Here is a 22,292-nt window from a genome sequence, read left to right as displayed (position 1 = left end):
ATTGGTGAGATCTGATCATAAACTAATCTCACTGGAAATCCACATCCCGCCCCACCCCAAACAAAAGACCATAGTGAAGAACTTCTCTAAAGCAATCTTCACACTACTCAAGACTGGTGTGGTATCCTTCAAGGCCCTGAGCCAGAGGAAACCACAACCCAAGCTGCGGAAGCCCTTACAAATGCCTTCTATGAACACCTCCAGGACTGCATGGATCAGGCAATCCCAAATAAAACCAAGACTCTTTCCACAAAGGGCAAACGTCCAGTCTGGTGGACCCCAGCCATTAACAAACTTTACAATAAGAGGAGAAAGCTATTGCATGATAGAACAAAATCCATAAAAGGGAAGTCACCCCTGATCATTATTAGTAAAAAAATACGAGCACTCATAAAATCAACTAAGGCCAATTTTGAGAGAAAAATTGCCATGGATTCAAAGGACAATCATAAGGCCTTTTCAGCTATGTTAGGAACCTGGGTGGAAACTCCCAGATATGCTCAGAATTAGTCCAAAATGATACAAAAATCACTGAACCCACAGACATTGCCAACATACTGGCAGACAGGTTCAGTGCAAACTTCACCCCTCCCCCCTAAAGGAGAGATAACTATCCCAGCCGAGTGTAGCCTCCCGGACATCTCAAATGCGCAGGTGAAAGCTGCTCTCTCTAAAGCTAAAAACACAGCATCAATGGGACCGGATGGTGTGCTACACGAGCTAAATGAGGAATTAAACCCGCACATAAGGCAGCTGTTTAATCTCAGCCTTACCACAGGATACGTGTCCAAGGAGTGGCGTACGGCAACTGTGGTCCCACTCCACAAAGGCGGCACCTCTACGGACCCTGGTAATTACCGCCCCATAAGCTTAACAAGTCTAGTCTGCAAAGCTATGGAGAGGATCATAATGGAGCTCATAAACAAAGATATAGGGGACTTGCAGACATTGGACCCGACCCATTTTGGCTTTGTCAAGGGAAGATCATGCCTTTTGAACTTGGTCGACTTCTTCGAAACAGTCACCAAGGCCATTGATGAGGGAAAGGCAGTCCATACAGCCTACCTTGACCTTGCAAAGGCTTTCGACACAATACCCCACTCAGGTATTGTAGAAAAACTTACCAGCTTAAATGTAAACCCATATGTCACAAGATGGGTTGCAAACTGGCTTAAGGACAGAACCCACAGGGTTAGAGTTGCTGGCGCTGTGTCAGACTCCAAGCCGGTCACGAGTGGTGTCCCACAGGGCTCGGTCCTTGGCTCCCTATTGTTTGGCATCTACTTCTCAGAAGTACAGGCCAACATGGGAGGACTTTGGCTGACAAAGTTTGCAGACGACTGCAAACTGGGCCATAGTGGAAAGTGCATCGGACACGGATATCCTTCAGAAGGGACTCACGGAAACAGATAGCTGGTGCCAGAGCCATGGCCTGAAGTTAAACGCCAAAAAATGTATAGTCATACCCTTCGGGAAAAACAAGGTAACCCCAAGCTACCATATAGGTGGCAATCCACTAAGCACAGAAGAGGTTATCAGGGACCTGGGGACCCAGGTTGACAGTGGCCTTTCTTTGACACTCACATTGCTAAAGTGGTTAGAAAGACCTTCTACATTGCCCACCTGATCATGAAGGGATTCACATCCAGATCTAGTGAGGTCATTGTTCCCCTGTACTCTTCACTTATCAGACCAATGATCGAGTACAATGCCCCATTCGGGATGTATCTCACCCGACATCTGCAGCAATTGGAGAGACCCCAAAGTTCCTCACCAAAAGGATAAAGGACTCCAAAATCTGTCATATGCTGCCAGATTGAAGAAACTCCAGCTCTATTCAGTCGCATACCGTCTGCTCAGAGGTGACATGTGCCTGACATACAAGGCCATGTCCAACCCGTAATTAATGGACATGCTCCACCTCAAAAATCCAAATCCACCAAAACCACTAGAGCAAGCGACTTAAACCTTAGCACGGCTATAAATAGGACGTGCTGGAGGGATAGATTTATCACTCAGAGACTCCCTATGCTGTGGAATAAAATCCCGGTCCATGTGAGGCAGAGCACCTCGCTGACTCTGTTCAAGAGAAATCTAGACCTGTGGATGGGAGATCGTAGGTTTACCCCGGGAATCATATCTGTGTCACTGCTGGACAGAGGCACAACAAACTAATGGGCACAGTATTTTTTCATAAAAGGGGTGGCGTAAGCCACAAAAATTTGGGCTAGGCTTATAAATGCCTTAGGGCAGATAGCCTAGTATAAACCTATGAACCTATGAACCTATAAGATACAGGACAGGACTGTTAGAAAACATATGGTCTGGGAATCATCAGAAAATGCTGCAGGTCTGTGCAATGTTAATGTTTGAGAAGCTCAATGTACAAAGTACCAGAAAGCTAATTACATCTGTAGCAGGCATGCCAGGTAAAGGACTGCTGGACAAAGCACACTGCAGAGATAACATAAAGTGCAGTGCTATGGAAACACATCAGGAGTATTGCTACAATAGTGCTCCCAGGAGGCATGAATGATGATAAGGCTAGAGGTCGTGGTGTAACATGGCACTGTTTGCTGCCCTGAGCAATGCAGTGGCACATAGCTGTAGCCACAGGAAGGTCAGAACTGCTCAGCAAAGTGATCAACTAATAGATAAATGTGGCTACCCACAGCAAACTGGCAACCCTAATTGCACATTTACATATGGAGGAGATGAGTTAGATAACAAAGAAGGAAAAGGAACTGCAGACCCTGGGAATTATCGCCCCGTTAGCCTGGTGACTCTGATATGTAAAGCTGTGGAGCGCATCATCATGGACCTGATTAACAAAGATATAAGAAATCTCTAAACTCTAGACTCCACGCAATTTGGCTTTCTGAAAGGGTGATCATGCCTGCTCAACCTGGTTGACATTTTTGAGTCAGTCATGAGGGCTGTGGATGAAGGTAAGACAGTGCATACAGCCTAGCTCGATCTGGCCAAGGCCTTTGATACCATCCCTCACTCAGGAATTATTAATAAACTCACCAAACTAGGCATCGACTCCTAAATCACTGGGTGAGTTGCAAATTGACTCACAGACAGAACACACAATGTGAAAGTAGTAGACTTCAAGTCAGACTGCCAACCAGTCATGAGTGGAGTCCCACAGGGATCGGTCCTGGGTACTCTCCAGTTCGGCATCTACTTCTCAGAAGTCCAGGCCAACACAAACGGACTCTGGCTAACCAAGTCTGCAGAAGACTGCAGCCTGGGAGCCATTATTAACTTTGCAAGTGATGCAAGCATCCTACAGAAAGGCCTCACTGAGACCAATGACTGGTGTTGAAACCATGGCCTTAGGCTTAATGCCAAAAAATGTGTTGTCATCTCCTTTGGTAAAAACTCAGTTCCCACTAATTACCACATCGATGGGAACCCACTGAACACTGAAGGCATTATAAGAGATCTGGGGACACAAGTTGACAGCAACCTCTCCTTCGACCACCACATTGCCACTGTGGTCAGTAAGTCCTTCTATGTGGCATATTTCATTACCAAGGGTTTTGCATCCAAAGAGGTCATCATCTCACTCTACCCTTCTCTCATTAAACTAATCATTGAGTTTATTGTAATAACCCAATGTGATCCACACCCCCCACAAGCTAGTTCATCCACTGAAAAGCACAAAATAAAATTTAGATCCATGTCCCCAGCAATTCCATTGAAAAAAAAAAAAAAAAGCTACTGTTCTTTCTACTGCCACACCAACCAGGTGGCCAGATGCACAACATGATCCCCCCAGAGATTCAGATTCCATTTCTGTGACATACCTCATCCCTCCTGTGATACATTTAGCACATTTAAAAAAATAAATTATTTCTTCTTTTAAACTGAAACAAACATTTGCTTCAGTTTATACCCTGCCTGCAAGGAGTGCTACGACACTCATGTATTAGTTAAAAAAAGTAAAGAAAAAACACTTCTCGTATTAAATTGTAGCAAACTACTTGCTACAGATGTGCAAAAGGTTGCTACATTTAAACCACATAAGAAAATCTGCAACACTCAGGTTTGACCAGACATGTACTACCAGCTTTTCTAAGCTGATATTACACTAAAGACTAATCTGGATGATGGAGGTTTAGTTGCATCCAACCAACACTTTGTGCGTGGGGCCATTCCCCCTTTCACCCTGCCCCTAGCTATGCTTCTGTGGGCACCTATCTGCTGATGCACCTCACTAGTGACCAGCCTCTGCATTTCATGCCAGTATATTATAAGAGGCTCCCGTGGTCCACTGTTGAAATATCACCCCCCCCAATCCGAGATGCAGATATGGAGGGCACCAGTGACCCCCTCTAGTCAGCTCCAGCAGAAAAAAACATCATCCCCCTTCTGAGAAGCAGACCTTGCTAGCACTAATGATCTAGGGCCAGATGCAGAGGCTATTAGATGGTGAGGTGAGCTTGGCTGGTTCTCTTCATCTTATGCAACTGGACATACAAAAGGATGACAAAAAGGGAAAAATATCACTCACATATGATAAAACCTGCAGTAGTACAGTGGACTGATACAGAATACATGCACTCCCCCTCTTGCCCTGAGAAATAATCTTCCCTTCTGCAGCATTCATCCATATTAATGCAATGGCCCCCATCATCTGCAAACAAGTAAAAAATCATTAGGCATATCTGTACATGGTAACCAATAAAATGCTTACAGGACATATTTAGCTCATGTATATGCAACTACAATGCCATCAGTTTGGCAGGGCAGGCTGGTGTGGCTCTGTTGATGTATAGGTCAGTGACCCAGGCAAAAATGGTTGCTATGCACACCAGTGAGGAATGGGTGAATGTATGCATAGCTTGTGAAAGGAAATGCACCAACTGTACAGTGACTTGGAGTAAAGACACAGGGAGACAACAATGCTGCCAAAGTTGCTGGTGACAAATACTATCTGCATAGGTGCACCCATGAGACACATGCAATCTGCCAACTGGTCTGGCTTAGTCTGTGGTCACAGAGGATCAAAATGGGAGGTGGTCAGGAACAGGCCATCCCATTTGCAGATTGTACAGATGTTGTGAGGCCATCAGTGTTAATAGTAGGCAAATTGCCTGTCATCCCTGATTATATGCATCATCCAGATAGAGGGTTGGGTCACTACTGAGGCTCAGCCCATGTAATATCTCCTAAGGGTGCACTTGCATGGTCCCATAGGTCTACCATTTTTCCTAACATCCTTGACACTACAAGCCACACAGTGGATGCCATCAATGATCATGATCTGGCATTCTAAGCCCACCACTGGACTATATGATCATTGACTTCCCTCAACCTCCCAGAGTATGTGCCTACCATGATCTCCTCTCAAGACCCTACCCCACATTATAGGGTTACAATCACCTCTCTTTGTGGCTTCCTACCTGTACAAGTGATGATGACTAGGCCCTATCTGCCTCCTACACTTTGTGGGTATGATGATGACTAATATACATTCCTCCATAGCCTGGGTGTGATACTGCATGCATCATTTTATTCTGTGATATCTGTATCATGGCCCATAGTTGTAGATCAGATTACACCTATCTGCCAGTGTTGCAATGTATTGCACCTGTGTCTGCCTGTGCCTCAGCTGTGGTTCTGCTGCTGGATCTTCCTCCCCTTACTTTATACCTTGTTGTTCCACTGGTACTGTATTCTGTATTACAGGTATCGCGATGATGTTCTCCTGTTGCTCCATTTATTTATGCAGCACCTTGTTGTGGAGCAGGGCATACCACAATCATTTTGCAGTTCATGTCTGGACTATACTGCATTGCCCATCCTGAAGTATCTAAATATGAGAAGTGCCCATTCATTAGTTTAAATACCTGTTCCACTATGTCTTGGGTTGCAACATGGGCTGTATATTATTGGACATTTCTTCCATGATCTGAGGGTTGTATATTAGAGTCTTCAACCATGGCTTTAGGAGTTATCCGTCATTACCAGCAATATGCAACACACAACATAACATATGTTGGATCTACTTCCAGCTTGAATGGTACCTGTAAGTATAGGCATGTTTATTGGGCATATGTGTGTGCACCTATCAATTAAGTGAATCTGTGGGAAATCCCCTTGCAAGAACCACTGGTATAGGTTAGACATAAGCCATAGATGTGAATCATGTGCACTGCCTGGGTGACACACAGACACGTTATAAATAATATCCTGGATATTATGGGTCTACTTCACTTCACCTAAAACTCATCTGGCTGACATTCATTTCAGAGAGACCAAATCACCTAAAGTTCACTTGACCTAAAGTTCACTTTACCTAAAATTCATTTCACTGACAATTAGTACTGTCAGTGTGTAGAGCACTGTAAGGCAAGTAAAAGGTATATGTCATTTTCCCCACTGTAGTGTGATCCTGGAGTTAGTATATATAGTTAGAGGGGGTGTGGGGGGCACAGCCCCCCACCTAGTTTGGTTTTACCAAACAATATAAAACCAAACTGGACAATATAAAACCAAACCAGGTGGGGGGCTATGCCCCCCCAACTATATATACTAACTCCAGGATCGCACTATAGTAGGGAAAAGGACATATACCTTTTACTTGCCTTGCAGTACTCTACACTCTGCCGGTACTAATTGTCAGTGAAATGAGTTTTAGGTGAAGTGAACTTTAGGTGATTTGGTCTCTCTGAAATCACTGTCAATCAAATGACTTTTAGGTGAAGTGAAGTAGACTCGGATATTACAGACCACTTGATAGTTCAGGGAGTGTAAACATTTCCTGTTTACATATATGTGGCTAATCTGGACCAGACTGGGCCTTGATAGCAACATAAATGCGATATTTGCCACCTAAGACTTCCAGGAACATCATATCTCATAGAAGACCTGTATGGCATTATTTCCTTTTTATGGTACACTAGGAATGAGACATGCTCCTTCACATGTTGTAGCATAATTGTGACAAGCTGGTTCGCTATTCATGAAGCACTCAAACAGGACTTACACTTGTCAGATACTGTTGTACAAAAATATGCTTAAACTCAGTCTCAGTTATAAAATATGCAACATTGCAGCATTTGGTAAGCACCCCCTATTGCCAGCTTATAGCATAGATAACACACCACTTCAAAATGAAAAGGTTGTGAGAGACGCAGGTACTTGGATGGGCAACTCCCTTACGTTTGACTATCACATTGCGTAATCCTTTTACCTTTTTCAGTTCATAGCAGAGGGTATTTCTTCTAAATCAAAAGAAGTCCTCACCTCCTTGCACTCCATACTGTTTAGAGCAATTGCTGAGTACAATCCCCTATTTGGGATGTACCTTACTAAGCATGTAAAGTACTTGGAAAGGCCCCAGAAGTCTGATATTAAAAATATTATGGTCTTAAAAGATTTAAAGAAAGACTGGTGAATATAATGAAAGGAAGGCACAGCCAGACATGGCCAAGTGGTAATTAACACCAGAATGAGAGTAAAACATGAGTAGGCAGAAAGGGGGCACCCAGCCAGGTGGAAAGAAGGATAGAAATAAGAACGGCTTTTCAGGAGGAGGATTAGAAATTGGTATTTATTAGCTGGGTAGGCATAGAACATGGTCTAAATTGCAGAAGGGCACAGTCTGGAAACAGCACGGGGAATGTGAGCTGGGGTGAGACTCAGTCACTGGTGGCATCATGTGAGGAGGGGTGTAAGGAAGTGATTAGTCCCAGAATGAAAAGGGTGCAGAAAGTTGGTGCTCATTATGGGAACACAGCAAGGGAGGGATCGTCAGAAAGAAGGGGTGCATTTTCCTGAATGTGGTGAAGTGCAGCAGAGACTGAACACACTAGAAACTGACCAGGGATAGGGTCCTTAGGAATAAGGTAAGAGGGAGCAAAGCATGAAAAAATTAGTAGATTTTATTGGAAGTGTACATGGGAGGTTATTGTTGTAGGACAGGTACAGGACATAGCAGATGTCAACCAAAGGGGACAGAGCAGGGATGCAGTACAGCTGGAAAAGAAAGGTTGTGTGCCCGAGGAAAGCTGCCATGGCACAGAACGTGAAGCAGAAGAGGGGAGCCATAGTGTGAAGCAGAAGAGGGTATCCAAATTGTGATTAGCAAAGATGGTTTTCATGAGTGCAAGATCAGCTACTAAAGGGATTAACTGCTTTCATAGGGGAATGAGGAAAGACTATGCTACAAAGAAAGTGGTATTTTGGAATTAGGCTTTCTAAGACATGGGATGTGGCAACCAAGGAAAGGTGTGATGCACACAGACACCCATGACATATCAGCAAAGAAAAATGAGTTAGCAGACAGCAAAGCTAGGGAGATGCTAGAGAGATGCCAGATAAAGCAACAAGGTTGTATTGTCAGAAGTGTCATCTTGGTCAGCAGTCTACATAAAGATGAAAAGCAGGCTTAAATAGTATGATGCCTGCATACAGGAGTGGTCAAGGGAAAATGACCTGTGACTTATAGGGATATGGGAGGATCTGTGGTAGAGAGGGGTACCAGCTGATATCCTGGGGACTATAACTGTGATCAGTGATCAGAAATAGAGGAATATATATACTAAGTTCAAGGTCATAGTATCCTGCTGGAATTGTTCTACTGCAGAGTATAACTATCTCAGAGTTAATAAATGTAAGCAGGAGTGGTGTGTGTGTTGGGGGATGTAATACATCAAAGGTTTAACAGGGAGATAGTGAATTTGCTGTTACTTGTTTGAATTATGCTTTGCTTTTCAAAGTGTCAGATCTCACAAGGTTGGGTCTCACAGGACTGAAATTACATTTGAGTAAGGAAGCCAAATTAGAGAATAGGTCTGTGTTAGAACAGGCTTTACCTTGGCTCAGAAAGTACAGAAGTGTACAAAACAAGGTTTGAATGGAATTTATCTATGATTAGACATTTAAAATAAGATGAAAAGTGGAGCAGTTGCCAGAGAAACAGGAGATAGTTACAAATAATATGGCATTAAGCAGAGGGAAAACACAGGCATAGACAATAGTGGATGAGCAAACAAGTGACTTCAAGTATAGGTGGGTAGCATTATGTCAATCAAAGAGTTTTGTAAAGAAAATGTAGGAAGAGTGAGCAGGTGGGGGTGGGCTGTGCCTGTTTACAGAATACAATGGGCAAGAAGATGTGATGCAGGAATGTACCATGTTTTGGGCTGCTTACAAATGACAGACAGGTGGGAGAAGCAGATGGGGACAATTGTTTTGTTTAAGGGAAGGTATCAAATGTAAGACTAAAGGGAAAGATAAGTACCTCCACATGTAGAGTAGTGTGTGTCTCAATATAGAGGGGGTGATGGTCATTTTATACAATGTATCAGCTTCCCGACATAGTGCATTTCCTCATTCAAGGAGCTGGGGAGGAATAAATGATTGGAGTAGAAGGAATAAATGACTGGAGTCGAATAAAGGGTGTTATAATTTGAGGGGACTCTAAATCTAACTTTAAGAAGACTGGGGGGGTCCACAGATTTAGATGGAGATGGTGGTGGAAGATGACCAAAGATTTGAATAATGAGGAGTTCAACCAGATGGGTGAGGACTGTACAAAAAAGGAAGGAATTATGGATGTGTCTTAACCAGGGTGAAGTCAGTTGGGGAATTTCAACTGAAGACACCATTAGTCAGCAAAATTAGAATCATTTTGTGTTGTTTGAAGTTGGGAGATAAGAGACAAAAGGCAGTACTAGGGATTTCAGAGCAGTAAATTATACTGAACTAGGGGAGAAGCCAAAAACGAGTTACAGGACTTGAGGCAAAATGAGGGAATGAAGAGACTGGGAATGGACCAGGGAGAGAGTACTTAGGACTGGTGACTAGAGCTTGAATGAGAGGGAGCAGGGAAATGAGGAGAAAGCTAGTGTGGCTGCATGTGGTTACTAACTAGATCAGAAGAATGAAGGTGGTGGACATCTGGAAATGGAAAATAAAGGAGGTGTCACAGTACCAGGGGAGAAACAGAAGTGGGATAAAGGATGTGAAGTCAGCGTAGGTGCAAATCAAAAGGGAAGTGTATAGCAAAAATGAGGAATGTTAAGGAAAAATAGCTAGGCTTAGTAGGGATTGCAGGGAGATCATGGATGGAAGATATAGAGCTGATAAATGAATATTTTTTTCTTCATGAAGATAAGTGGTGGGGGGTACCACGCTGTGAAAGAGAGGGTGGACGAGGAAAGAATAGTTGATGACCATGTGTCTAGAGATGGAGAAGATGGAAAATGAAGTGACTTACTTAAGGAAAGATAAGGCACAGGAACTAGATGGGCTGCCTCACAGATTCATTAGGAATCTAGCCTTTGTGTTGACAGAGCTTCTATTTATGTACAGTGCAGAAGCATGTGAGGATTGGAAGATGACAAGAATGAAACCCTTGTAAAAGAAAATCTGGGGAACTACTAAGCTGTCAGTCTGAGAGCAGTGACATGATATGCCAGGTAGAAAATCCTGAAATAATACTGGTTCATTCATAGATGATAACAATCTCCAGGACAGCTACTGATATGGATTCACGGCTAGACAAGGTTGTCTGTTGAACCTACTCCAGTTTTAGTACTGGGATCAGGAAAATTTGAGAGAGGAATACAAGTTGATGTAATCTACCTGGATTGCACCAAGACCTTTGCCTCAGTCCTGTACAGACAGCTGTGAGGAAAACTGCAAAGGTAAGTGACAGGACAGATTAAGGAACTAATCTACAATATGCCTGAAGGATAGTCATAGAAGGGTGTGTGAGAGGAATGATGACAAGAATAAGTAAAATGATTACTGGGTCACTTCTGTTCTGGTTCCTGTACTCCTGACTGTGTTCATGCAGATTTACATGAGATTAGAAAGAAAAGGGTCAGATCCTTTGATGGCAATATAAAGGCATGTGCAGCAATGGAAAGTAATTCAAACCTCTACAAAAGCATTTGTAAAAGTTAACAAAGTAGGCAGTAAAATATCAGCTGAGGTCCAGTACAGAAAAGTGCAAAGTACAGTACTTGTGTTACAATTATCTGCTATGAGGAGCAAGACAAGGATCTTGGGGTTCTTATAATGGCTTCCCCATTCACCTCAAATTATAAAGTCTAAGACGTCACTTAGTTGCTTCTGTTAGAGTAAAACAAGCGATTTGACAAAGAACACTGCATTTTTGGTGAGTTTCTCCCTTCTCTAATCTTGCATGACTTTGTAGTTGGCATATCTAAATTTGGGGGTGTGGTTAATAGTGTAGGTGTACTTACTGTGAAAATAGATGTTTTGAGCTGTCCCATTACCTTATATGTAACAGGCAGTTTTCAAGACTGTAGGAGTAGGCATTTGCCATGCAAGGGATCATGTTATGATCTCTTACAGTACAAGCATTTATCAAACTTCTGTTGGACTTCTAGGGATGCAGAGACCCAAAGCAGCAGAGGACAGTCTATAGGTCTATTTCCTCAAGGATTATTGACTCAGAAACACGTAATGCACTTTCTCTACCAAACCCTTATTCTGGAGGTCGCTCAAAGAGAAAGACTTCTGGCTGCTAGAAGAAAGTGTGAATGGAAGAAAATGGCATGAGTCTTACTGGAGGATGGAAAAGACATGGGGACATGGCATGGATGTATAAGATCATATTAAGGATAAAGTTAAGCTGTCATTTGGAACAGCAGTGACTGACAATCTAACAGGTAGTGCAGGGGATTAAGGTTATGAGAAGCTGTTTACCAGAGACTCTGGTTTGATACCCTCTGCATCCATTTGCCAACTGAACAAATCATTTTAATGAGACAGTATTCCTGTGTTGCTTCTGAAAAGGAACACTGGTGTCCAGCTACTTCATTGATTAAAAAAAATAAATAAAAAAGTATGGAGGAGGAGGAACAAGCAGGGAAGGCTACAGACCATAGAACAGACTACTAGAAAGTGTGGTAGAGAGGGAATCCTTGGAGGCATTGAAGAGTGCATGGGAATGATACAGAAAGAATGAGGGAACGGAGAGTGATGGAGGGTCAGTAGAATATTACAGGGCAGACAAGATAGGTTGTCTCACCCTGACAGAAAACAGCAAAAGAAAGAAAATGGGAAAACAACGCAATTCTGTGATCTGTGTATTTGAAGGTGTTCCATTAAATATTCTTCCATGTAATGCCTACTATGTCGGCTACAGAGAAGAGGTTTGAAACTCCATTAATTTATGAATTCATTAATAAACAACATTCAGCTTGCTTTGGCATACTGTTGAAGTTCATAGCACTTATATATTTCACATGTATTCTTTTTATGAAGTTTGTAGGAATACAGTATAAATATTTTCATTAGAATTGTGTCCTCTCAGTTTGTTTGTTTGTGTCTTTTGGCTTTTCCCGGTTAGGGGTCGCCACAGCGGAACTCCGGTCTGCTAATGATTGGCAGTTGATTTTTACGTACTGGCTTGCTAGGCCTGACGCACAACCTTCAATGAAGGTACGCCCATTCATGCATGTCTCCACGCAGAAGATGCTCTAGCTGAGAATCAAACCGGACAGCGTCTTACCGGACAGCGTCTTACTGTGAGGCGACAATGCTACCGCAGCAACACACACACACACACACACACACACACACACACACACACACACACACACACACACACACACACACACACACACACACACACACACACACACACACACACACACACACACACTTTATTTATGTTCTTTATTTGCCATTTGTTAACCAGGTTAGTCTGGCTGTGCAGATGTGCTTTTTCAGCACAGACCTGAGGAGAAAAGCTCCATTACAGCAGTGAAATGTTTTTTTTCTTTTTACAAACAATTAAATATTTAAGCATACAATCATGAGGAGATACATACTGCTAAACTAGATGAATTTTATACAATGTATGATAGAAAAGAAAAATTGAACATAGATATGAATTATTTGTCATACAATCACACACACACACACACACACACACACACACACACACACACACACACACACACACACACACACACACAGATTCATGCACATTATATTGCATTCCCATACTGCAACGCCTTTGTATTTAGAACTGTAGAAATTACCCACAATGCACGAGCAACACACTGCGTAGCTTTATGGGGAAATGAATGTTCACAGTGTATCTAGCAATTCATTGGTTGCATTGACTGTGTCCTACTGAATAAGTATGCTAACCTCTCAACCTCTTACAGCAAAAAATCTGGACAAAGCCATAAATAATGGGGGGACAAAGGCCAAACAAATAGGGACACTTTTTAAATATTGCTCTTACAAACTTAAAAAAGTTGATAGAATAACAGGTTTTGCATTAGCATGAATTTTCTGAGGGGTATGAAGTCTGAAACAACTATTTTCTGACTTCACCCCTCAATGATTTGCCAATGATTTGGCAGAAAACCACAATTTCATGAGAAACATACCAGAAATATGAGGCAAAAATCTGGACATTCTGCGAAAATCTGTACAGCTGAGAGGTATGTGTACACTAGATAATATGATGTACTGCCATGTAGACAACAGAGAATTGTGATAGTGTAAACTCTTGATGCTGATGCATGGATTTATGTATAATCAAACAGCCATAGAACAACAAGTAACTTGCACAACTTTCTAGAGCCTTTGCCCTATAATATTCATTAAATAAAAATTGCAAGAACATGTTTTCTAGTTGTTATATTGCTTCAAAATGTGGTCCAAATGAAAAGTTGGAATCCGTTTCTGTGAAATGCTTGAAGTTTTATTTTCTGATACTTGTGACACTAATTTCCTGTTCGTTTTCTGTCATTCAGAAATGTAAAATGATTTATAGGACAGGACAATTGCAAAAGATCCCACTGCACTTATCAAAAAGAGTAGTGGAAGTTCCCATGATGATTGGGACAAAAATCCTCTGAGTCCACCTTGGGTCCCCCTGTAGAGAGGCCATTGAAGCTAGTAGCCTGTTTCTTTCTACCATCAGTGTACAAAGTCTTTGACATCTAATTTAATTTACAAATAAAGTATGATATGCTCTCATGATTTGTGATATAGCAAGTATGAATGCACTATATCTTTATAAAATGCTTTATTTGTGTTCAAGATGCAAAAGGAAAATAAAGAAAATATTTGAAAAAAAGAGAGGCCATTGGCCTAGTAGGACTAGTACAGTCAATGAAAGTCTAAATAGTTCATCTGCAGCTCAATCCTTTTGATCAGGTTGGCTGTGATGCAACAAAATGGGCAGTGAGACGTCAGCTGAGGTTCAGTATAGAAAAGTACAAAATACAGAGAACGTCTCAACCAGTTTAATAGACCATGATGCCAATTATGACCAAAGATCAACCATGTCACACTTAAATCTTTCAAAACTGTAGAAAAATAGTATGTGCAGAGGTGCTGAAACAAAAGAGTATTCCACCATCCTCCACACAGACGCTGTTGCCCAGTAAGTGGTTAAGTTTCATCTTTCCAGTCCATTAAAAAATTGAGTTTGGTTGATTTCTTATACACTGTGTCTAAGTTTCTTTGCTAAAACATCAACATTCATTAGGAAACCTAAAGGAATGGTCAATAAAGTTATTATATTTCCATTTGTGTTATGTCTCTGTATACACTCTCTCCTCTCCTCTTTATTGATTTTTTTTATAATTCTGGACAGCCCACATACATGGACATAAAAATGTAAGTATTCCAAAAGACAGCAACTAAAATAGTGCAAGATCAACACTTGAAGGTATAGGGCAAGAAACATTCACAAGGGATTACATGACAAAATGTTCAGTTATTTTTAAGGGCATCTGCATAGCGTCACTTTGTAATACATTTCAAGAGATCTGTAAGAGCAGATAGGCACTGTATGATGTCTCATGGACATATAAAGTGACCTTTACGTACAAATACTATGCAGAGTATGTAAACTTCCCTGCAGATGCAGCTGAGGCTAAAAACTATGTTGAAGTTCAAAAATAAAAGGTGGGGCAGAAATAAGGGCATTTCAGTGAGACAGAAGATGGTAGAAATGCTAGTGAACTACAATTAAAATAAGCAAGGGAAGCTGTGCCTTGTGTGAGATCTGATAGTGGTAAATAACTGCCCCACACCCTGGTATACCATTATGACTTATTACATTTCATGACTGCAGCCAGGATTTGGATCTGTATACCAGATTCCTTTCTGTTTCCCTGTGGGGGAATAGGCAGAGTTTTTGATTTGTATTCCAGACTCCTGTGTGGCTACTTTTCCTGACATGCCAGTCTTCTTTATCATTTATTTATTAAATACAGTATGAAAAATGCAGCACACATAATAAAAGTATTTCTTTAGAAGCCTTGTCTCAATCTTGTTCATGTGTTAAAGGGAGGGGGGGGGGGCATTCGGGGCACTTGTACAAGGCAGCATAATCCTGCTACATTTCTGTTTCAGACCGCACTTTGTCCATGATAGTGAGCACTGATAATGCAACATAATGTCCATAAACTCTATTAATGCAGTGTTCACTATGAGCTGAGGTCACTGAGGGGTTTGTGGTATTGAACAACTGTTCCAATGGAGTGCAATCCTTCAAGAAAAAAAAGGTTTGTGTAATGATGTTCTGATGCTTTTTATACCTCTGACAAATGAAAATATTTGGTTAGGCTAAGTATGCATAGGGTGATTTAAAGAAGAGGCTATAATAACATTTCAGATGATCACTTCTTCAATTTTATCTGACTTACATTAAAAAAATACATATATATATATATATATATATATATATATATATATATATATATATATATATATATATATATATATATATATATATATATATATATATATATATATATATATATATATATATATAAAATTATAAAATTGAGGCCCATTAACTGCTTAATTTCTTATCTGGTGCTGGGGTTAATCAAATATATGTACATGTGTACTACAACATATCAGCATATTTTGGAGAGGTTCATATAAGCATGAGGTAGGCCAACTGATAGTGTTTAGATTCTTGCTTTTGTCTTTAAAGATTCTATGGCAGAAGGAAACATGAAAATTATTTTTATTGAAAACAATGTTGTCTGGAGAGCGAGTGAGAGAAAAAAGTTGTGTGGCATGATTTGAGAAAAAATATATCTATATATCTATCTATTTTTATATTTATATCTATATTTATAGATATGAGGGGGTTTACTTTTAAATGTTGCATTCCTCCACCTATTCAGTACAAGGGGTTTGGTAAATTGCAGCCATGATCTGAATATAATCAGCTCTAAGGTTAATGCACGCCTGGGAAGGAATAATGGACATGCTACTTATAACACTAAGAATATTATATATTTGACTAGATGTACAAAATGCCCTGCTTTTTTTTATATAGGTAAGAGCAAAAGGAAGCTTAAAGACAGGATTATTGAGCACAAGTCTGAAATACAAAGGAAAGTGGAAACAAATGCTTTGTTTAGACATATTAGGTAGGTAGGTGGAGAGCACACTTTCCTTTTTAGGGTTATGGATGTTATATTCAGGAAGAAAAGAGGAGGTAATTTGAATAATGCAATAGACATTTGTGAATATGAGTTACACGTTTAGATGCTGACTCAAGACCAAGTCTAAATACAGCTGTAAGTATGAAGCCTATGCTGAAGAAAAAGCAAAACATTTTATAATGTCTTAATACGCATGTATGCTTTTTTATGTGGTTGTATATAGGATTTTATATGCAGAGTCACTTTAAATTTTAATTAATTCTAATTAGCTTAAATTGGATCTTCTCTATGATTTGACTATGATGTTTTGGAATGTAAAAGACAGTCATTGATTTTAACATTGTCTTTCACACTGAGTTAGGGATTCTTCTCGAAAGCTTTGTGGATTTATAATAAACCTGCTATACTTGTGGACTTTTACAAACTTGCCTTACTGACTCTACATGTCCATTATTTCGAATTGCTTTTGTTGCTTGCTTTCATGCTTCTGCAGGTCACCATCTTTAATTTGTTGCCTTAGATTTAGGAAACAATCACTGTATGCCAGAGGGCTAGCAATGAAAACGAGAACGCTAAGCACCCTTGGAAGAAAGGACAATGCTTTTCTCAGACAGAAGTGGAGGAATGAAGCATGTGTCCATCTCAGAGTAAGACCTGGTGGGGATCAGAAGGGTCAAACGGGAGGCAAACCCTGCGATACTCTCACTGTACCCATTTTGACTGCTGAGGCAGTTAAGGCAGTTAGTGATCAGTCACCATTACAGCATCCCAGACTACTTGTAGTCTGCATGCCAGATTAAACCAGAGTTCATCTACTACAGCAACTGTCTGCAAACAAGAAGCAGTTTGTATTGCAGGTTAGCGCTAACCCAGTCCCATATATAGGCAATTAAGAAAGCACCTCTTAGCCAAAAAGGCAGAACAACTATAGCATGAAAAATAAGAAGATGCAATAAACACCAAGCAGATCCACTGCAAGAAGTGACAGGGATGTTAAGACATTGCTGTGGGCTGAGTATAGAAGTTAGCTGTCCAGACTGGCCTCACAAATTCAATATGTGACTGACTGTACCCTAATACATACACTTTTGTAACAGCTTGGTTAAATCACTTTAATTTGGATCACACTTTTCGATACAAAAAAAAACAATAATATTTTTTCAGACAATTACCAGCTGTGGTTCATAACCCAGGAGATTTGGAAATCAGTTGTGCTCTGAAACGCACACAGGAGAGGAAATGATCAGCTTTGGTATTTAAGTTTGTACAAGTGGCCAGCCCTGCCTCCCTGATTAAGCTTGCTGTGTGCAGAGCACATTCCTCTCACATCCTGTCATTTATGGTTTATAGAGTGTGCAGTAAAGTGGTGTAGCTATTATTTTCTCATTATAGCCTATCATTGGCCAGAAAAATCTGATTCTATGTGTCAGTACCATTCCATTCACATAAATTATTATGAATGTGTGTCTTTATTTTAGCTACATCACAGATGAAAAAAAAAGAAAAGATATGTGCAAGTTGAACCAGCTAAAAGTATTATAAAGAAAGCAGATGGGAATTCCTAGTGTGTGTGTGTGTGTGTGTGTGTGTGTGTGTGTGTGTGTGTGTGTGTGTGTTGAGTTTAATTAGACTATGAACTAACATACTGCTGGTTTACTCTAATGCTTTGTTGTACATTCACTTGGATGGAGTTAATCTGTGGGTTTTATTACTTTACAGTAAATTTCTTCAGATGATACAGCACCTTGTTAATTTTGCTTGTAGACTAATTCTGTTTTGTGCTATTTTAATCTGACACATAGATACACACACATGCGTGCAAGTGCACACACATGCACTCACGCAGCAATGCACACACACAAACACTCCAATCTTGGAATGCTATAACTTATTTATTATTATTATTATTAATATTATTATTATCATCATTATTATTAATATCAGAGAATATGTGTACTTGTATGAGAGGCAAACATATCATTCAGAAAAGCAAGTGCTTCATATGCAGACCTTTTGCTTAACAGGTATCAGCATGGTACAATTGGAAATAAAGCTGAAAATGAGTTGAAAGGATGGGGGTTCTTGTCTCACAGTGGCTGAACCTAATGCTCCAGATGTTGGAACCTGAGTACAAAGTTAACAAGACACATTACTGGGGTGTTCTGCCATAACCAAATGACATTAACACTTTACATTCCATATGATAATACAGAGACAGACTTAGCAGGATATCATTTTGAGGCTCCGGGGAAGACTGAGTTAACACTAACATCAGTTCTACCTCCTCTTGGGGACTGTTTAGGTATTTTAAAGGATTTATTGATGCTTAGGGAAACATTAGTGTAAAAAAGTAAAAAAGAAAAAAAAATCAAAACAACCATAAAAGAACAAGATTATGCGTTTGACATATGTTCTAGTGATACATACCCAGATGTACTGTTATGCAAAGTGAGCATTAGGACTTGTAAGAAAAGTTACGATAGATCACTGATCAGACAGAACATGACATGACTTGTGAGTAAAACTTGTTACTGCAAAGCGGACTGATAAAGAAATGATTTAGATTAATCTGAAGATGGCAGAATGAAACTTAAATTAGGGTCAGAAAAGGAGCTTCTTCAACAATTTTCATGAAACAGTACAGGGAGATATTTTCCTTTCTAAGGACTTACATGGGTACTAAAGTTATTACAGTGGGAAAAATCATCGTACATGTGATACTTAAAACCAAAACACCAAAGATAACTTTTATATATGGGCTGCAGGAAAATGGCACTATGCAGTGCAGAGAGAATAAAAAGAGACTGAAACTGAGTGGTTTAACTATAAGGTCGCTTCAGGTGGTTGCTAAGGACAGTAGTAAACTCAATACAGACAAAAAGTTGTCACTGTTATTGGCAGAAGCAATTGCTTACTAAAGACAAAAAAGAGGCAAAGTCCAATATAAAATACATGCAAGGTAAAGGTCACCCTGTATGACCCAAGAGACACATATCTCATACCTGGATTTACTGGATGCTCTCACAATTCAATCCAATAACATATTCATGGGTGACTTCAAATACATTGTGATACTTACACAACCTTGAACTTACAGGCCCAGAGATTCCTGGACTTGTAAATACAAACACCTTGCACTAGACAATCCATATGCCTACTAGGGGTGCAAACATTCTTGACCTGGTACTCACAAGCATGGGAAAATGATATACTCCAATAGTATAGTGTTTTCTTTGGTAATTTCAGACAAAATGTCTCCTTTGCAATAAAATTCAGTTCTATGTGCCCAGCTAACCCGATAACATTTAGGAACTATTCTAAGGCAAACTTCCTACCAAAAAGTGATAACCTGTCAAAATGTCATGCCCCCCCACCCTGAAAACACAGCACAGAAACCCTGCACAGTCATGTCGTTAAATGGATAAAGACAGCTATGTCTACCAGAAATACGCCCAGAACTGAATAAAAAAGCAAACTTCCCATGGTGGGATCCAAACATAAACATGCTGTATAACAAAAGAAAAAAGTCATGGCCAAAATTAGGAAGTGCTACAACCAGCATTCATAAAGTACTGTCACCAATCTAAAAAAAAATAAAGAGGGAAAATTAAGTCTACTAAAGCCAAATCCAAGGTAAATATAGCCTTCCAGACAAAGGACAACCACAAGGCTTTCCTTAGCAATGTCTGAAATCTAAAAAGAAGTATACAGCAGTGTACAGAATTGATTACAAATGGAGATACCTACACTGAGCAGGAAGATATGGTAAATCTGCTGGTTGACAAATTAAGCTCCAGTTTTATGTCCCCATCTCCCTGGCTGCCCCCCCCCAAAGAAATACCATCAAACAAGCCCCACCAACTATCATTAAGGAGCAGTTCCTAGTTGCACTCTCTAAGGCAAACATATGCATTCATGGGCTCCGATAATATCTCAGGATGCCTCCTAAATAGTTTACTATGGAAATTTCGAATCAGCTTTGGTCGATCATTTACAATGTTGACCTGAAATGTTGAATCTGAAATTCTGAATAGTAAACTACAGCAAAACTGAATACATCGACCTCCATGATTCGATGTATTTGACATAGCAGGAGGTGACGTCACTCACCTCCTGCTAGGCACAGTAATGTACTGTTGAACTCTACATTTAACAGTACACTAATTCTACTATTTTGCAGGGGGCTATGCCCCCCTGCACCTCCCCATGTAGGGGGCTGTGCCCCCCACACCCCCTGCATATTAAATATACCAACTCCAAGATCATACTACAGTGAGGAAATGGGCTAATTCCCTGTTCCTCACTGAAGCGTGACCTCCCTCCACAGTCTCAGTATGTCACTTGCCAAAAGGTCGAGTGCACCATGCAACTCGACTAAACTTGGTTGACCACTGTTGGTTTGATTTCCTTCCCCTTGAACACCGTGATTTTGAGCATCAGCCGTTCGACTGACTGCCATTTGGGTAAGTCATAGTAAACCCTCCTAAACAGCCTGCAACATAATGTATTGAGTCCACTGGAGTCACTGTTTAACTATAACCTCCAGACAGGCTTTGTGACATGAAAATGGAGAACTGCATTAGCCATCCCCCTGAACAAGGATGGGTTGTCAACATACCTGTGAACTATAGACCAAGAAGTCTGACTAGTTTAATATGCAAGGCCATGGAAAGAATTATCACAGAAATGAATAATAAGGACATATAAAACCTTAAGAAAAATGGCAGCTGTTGCAAGACAAAGGCGACACTTAGTAGGCAAATACTTTATAAACAATGAAGAACACCAAGTCCAGTACAAAAATCAAAGCAACGTCCTTCCAGGGCAAGCAATAAAACAACAGTATACAACAGTATTAAGCACTTTTGTCTGGTAAATGACTTCTTCAGAATACAAATACTGCAGTTAGAACCTGTTTAAATAAAATGCTTAACCAATCACATATTCACTGACATCATTTCCCCTCATTAAAAATACATTACAAAACCTTATTATAAACTGAGTAAAAAACAATCACATAAATCCATACAAAAAAAAAATTTCTTTAAAAACATTCATTAACAACGTATATTGTTAAATGAAAAACATTGATTTTAATTTTAACAAAGAAGATATAGAAATTCTGTCATTTAACCCAGGGGCATGGTATGCATCTAACCTAATTTGCCATTTGAGTTCTAAAAACTCCAGATACTCATTCACAGGTCCCCCCCGGGGTCCCAAGTCCACCTGCTCCAAAATAAAAAATGGGAAAGAATGGGTAGGTTCAGCAAGCAAATGCTTGTATAATGCATTCTTTTTATTTTTATTTTTAATATCATATAGGTGTTGATATATTCTGGTCCTTAGGGCATTCTTAGTTTTACCTACGTAGAAACTTGCACAAAATCTGCACAAAGCCAAATAGACAACCCCTTTACTATAACAGTACATCTTTTTCATACTGGTAATAAATCCCAAATTTTTAAACTTAATTTTTTATCTATCCATAACATAAGGACATTGGGCACACCTCCCACACTTAAAAGTACCACCATTATGGGTACCAGATTTAAACCTTTCAAATAGTCCCTTGAAGGAAGTGTCTCTTTTATAAACCACTTTTGGTTCATTACCAAGTTTCCCTGATAATTCAGAATCAACATAAAAAAATTTCCAGTATTTAGAAATAATATTTTTAATATCATGAAAATTAGATGTATAAGTGAGGGTAAGCACCCGTCCAAAATCTAATTGTTTACAATCATGATGGTTTGGACTTTTGGTAGCCACCTGCCCTAATAAAGCAAGAAAATGACCATTCATTCTCTTAGTCCTAACTTCATTAAATATGCCATTGACAAAGGTTTCAGGGTACCCCCTCCT

This window comes from Protopterus annectens, chromosome 13.part0 (genome assembly GCF_019279795.1).
Source record: "Protopterus annectens isolate FY-2018-M chromosome 13.part0, PAN1.0, whole genome shotgun sequence".
NCBI lineage: Eukaryota > Metazoa > Chordata > Ceratodontiformes > Protopteridae > Protopterus > Protopterus annectens.
Note: the sequence above shows the minus strand (reverse complement) of the source record.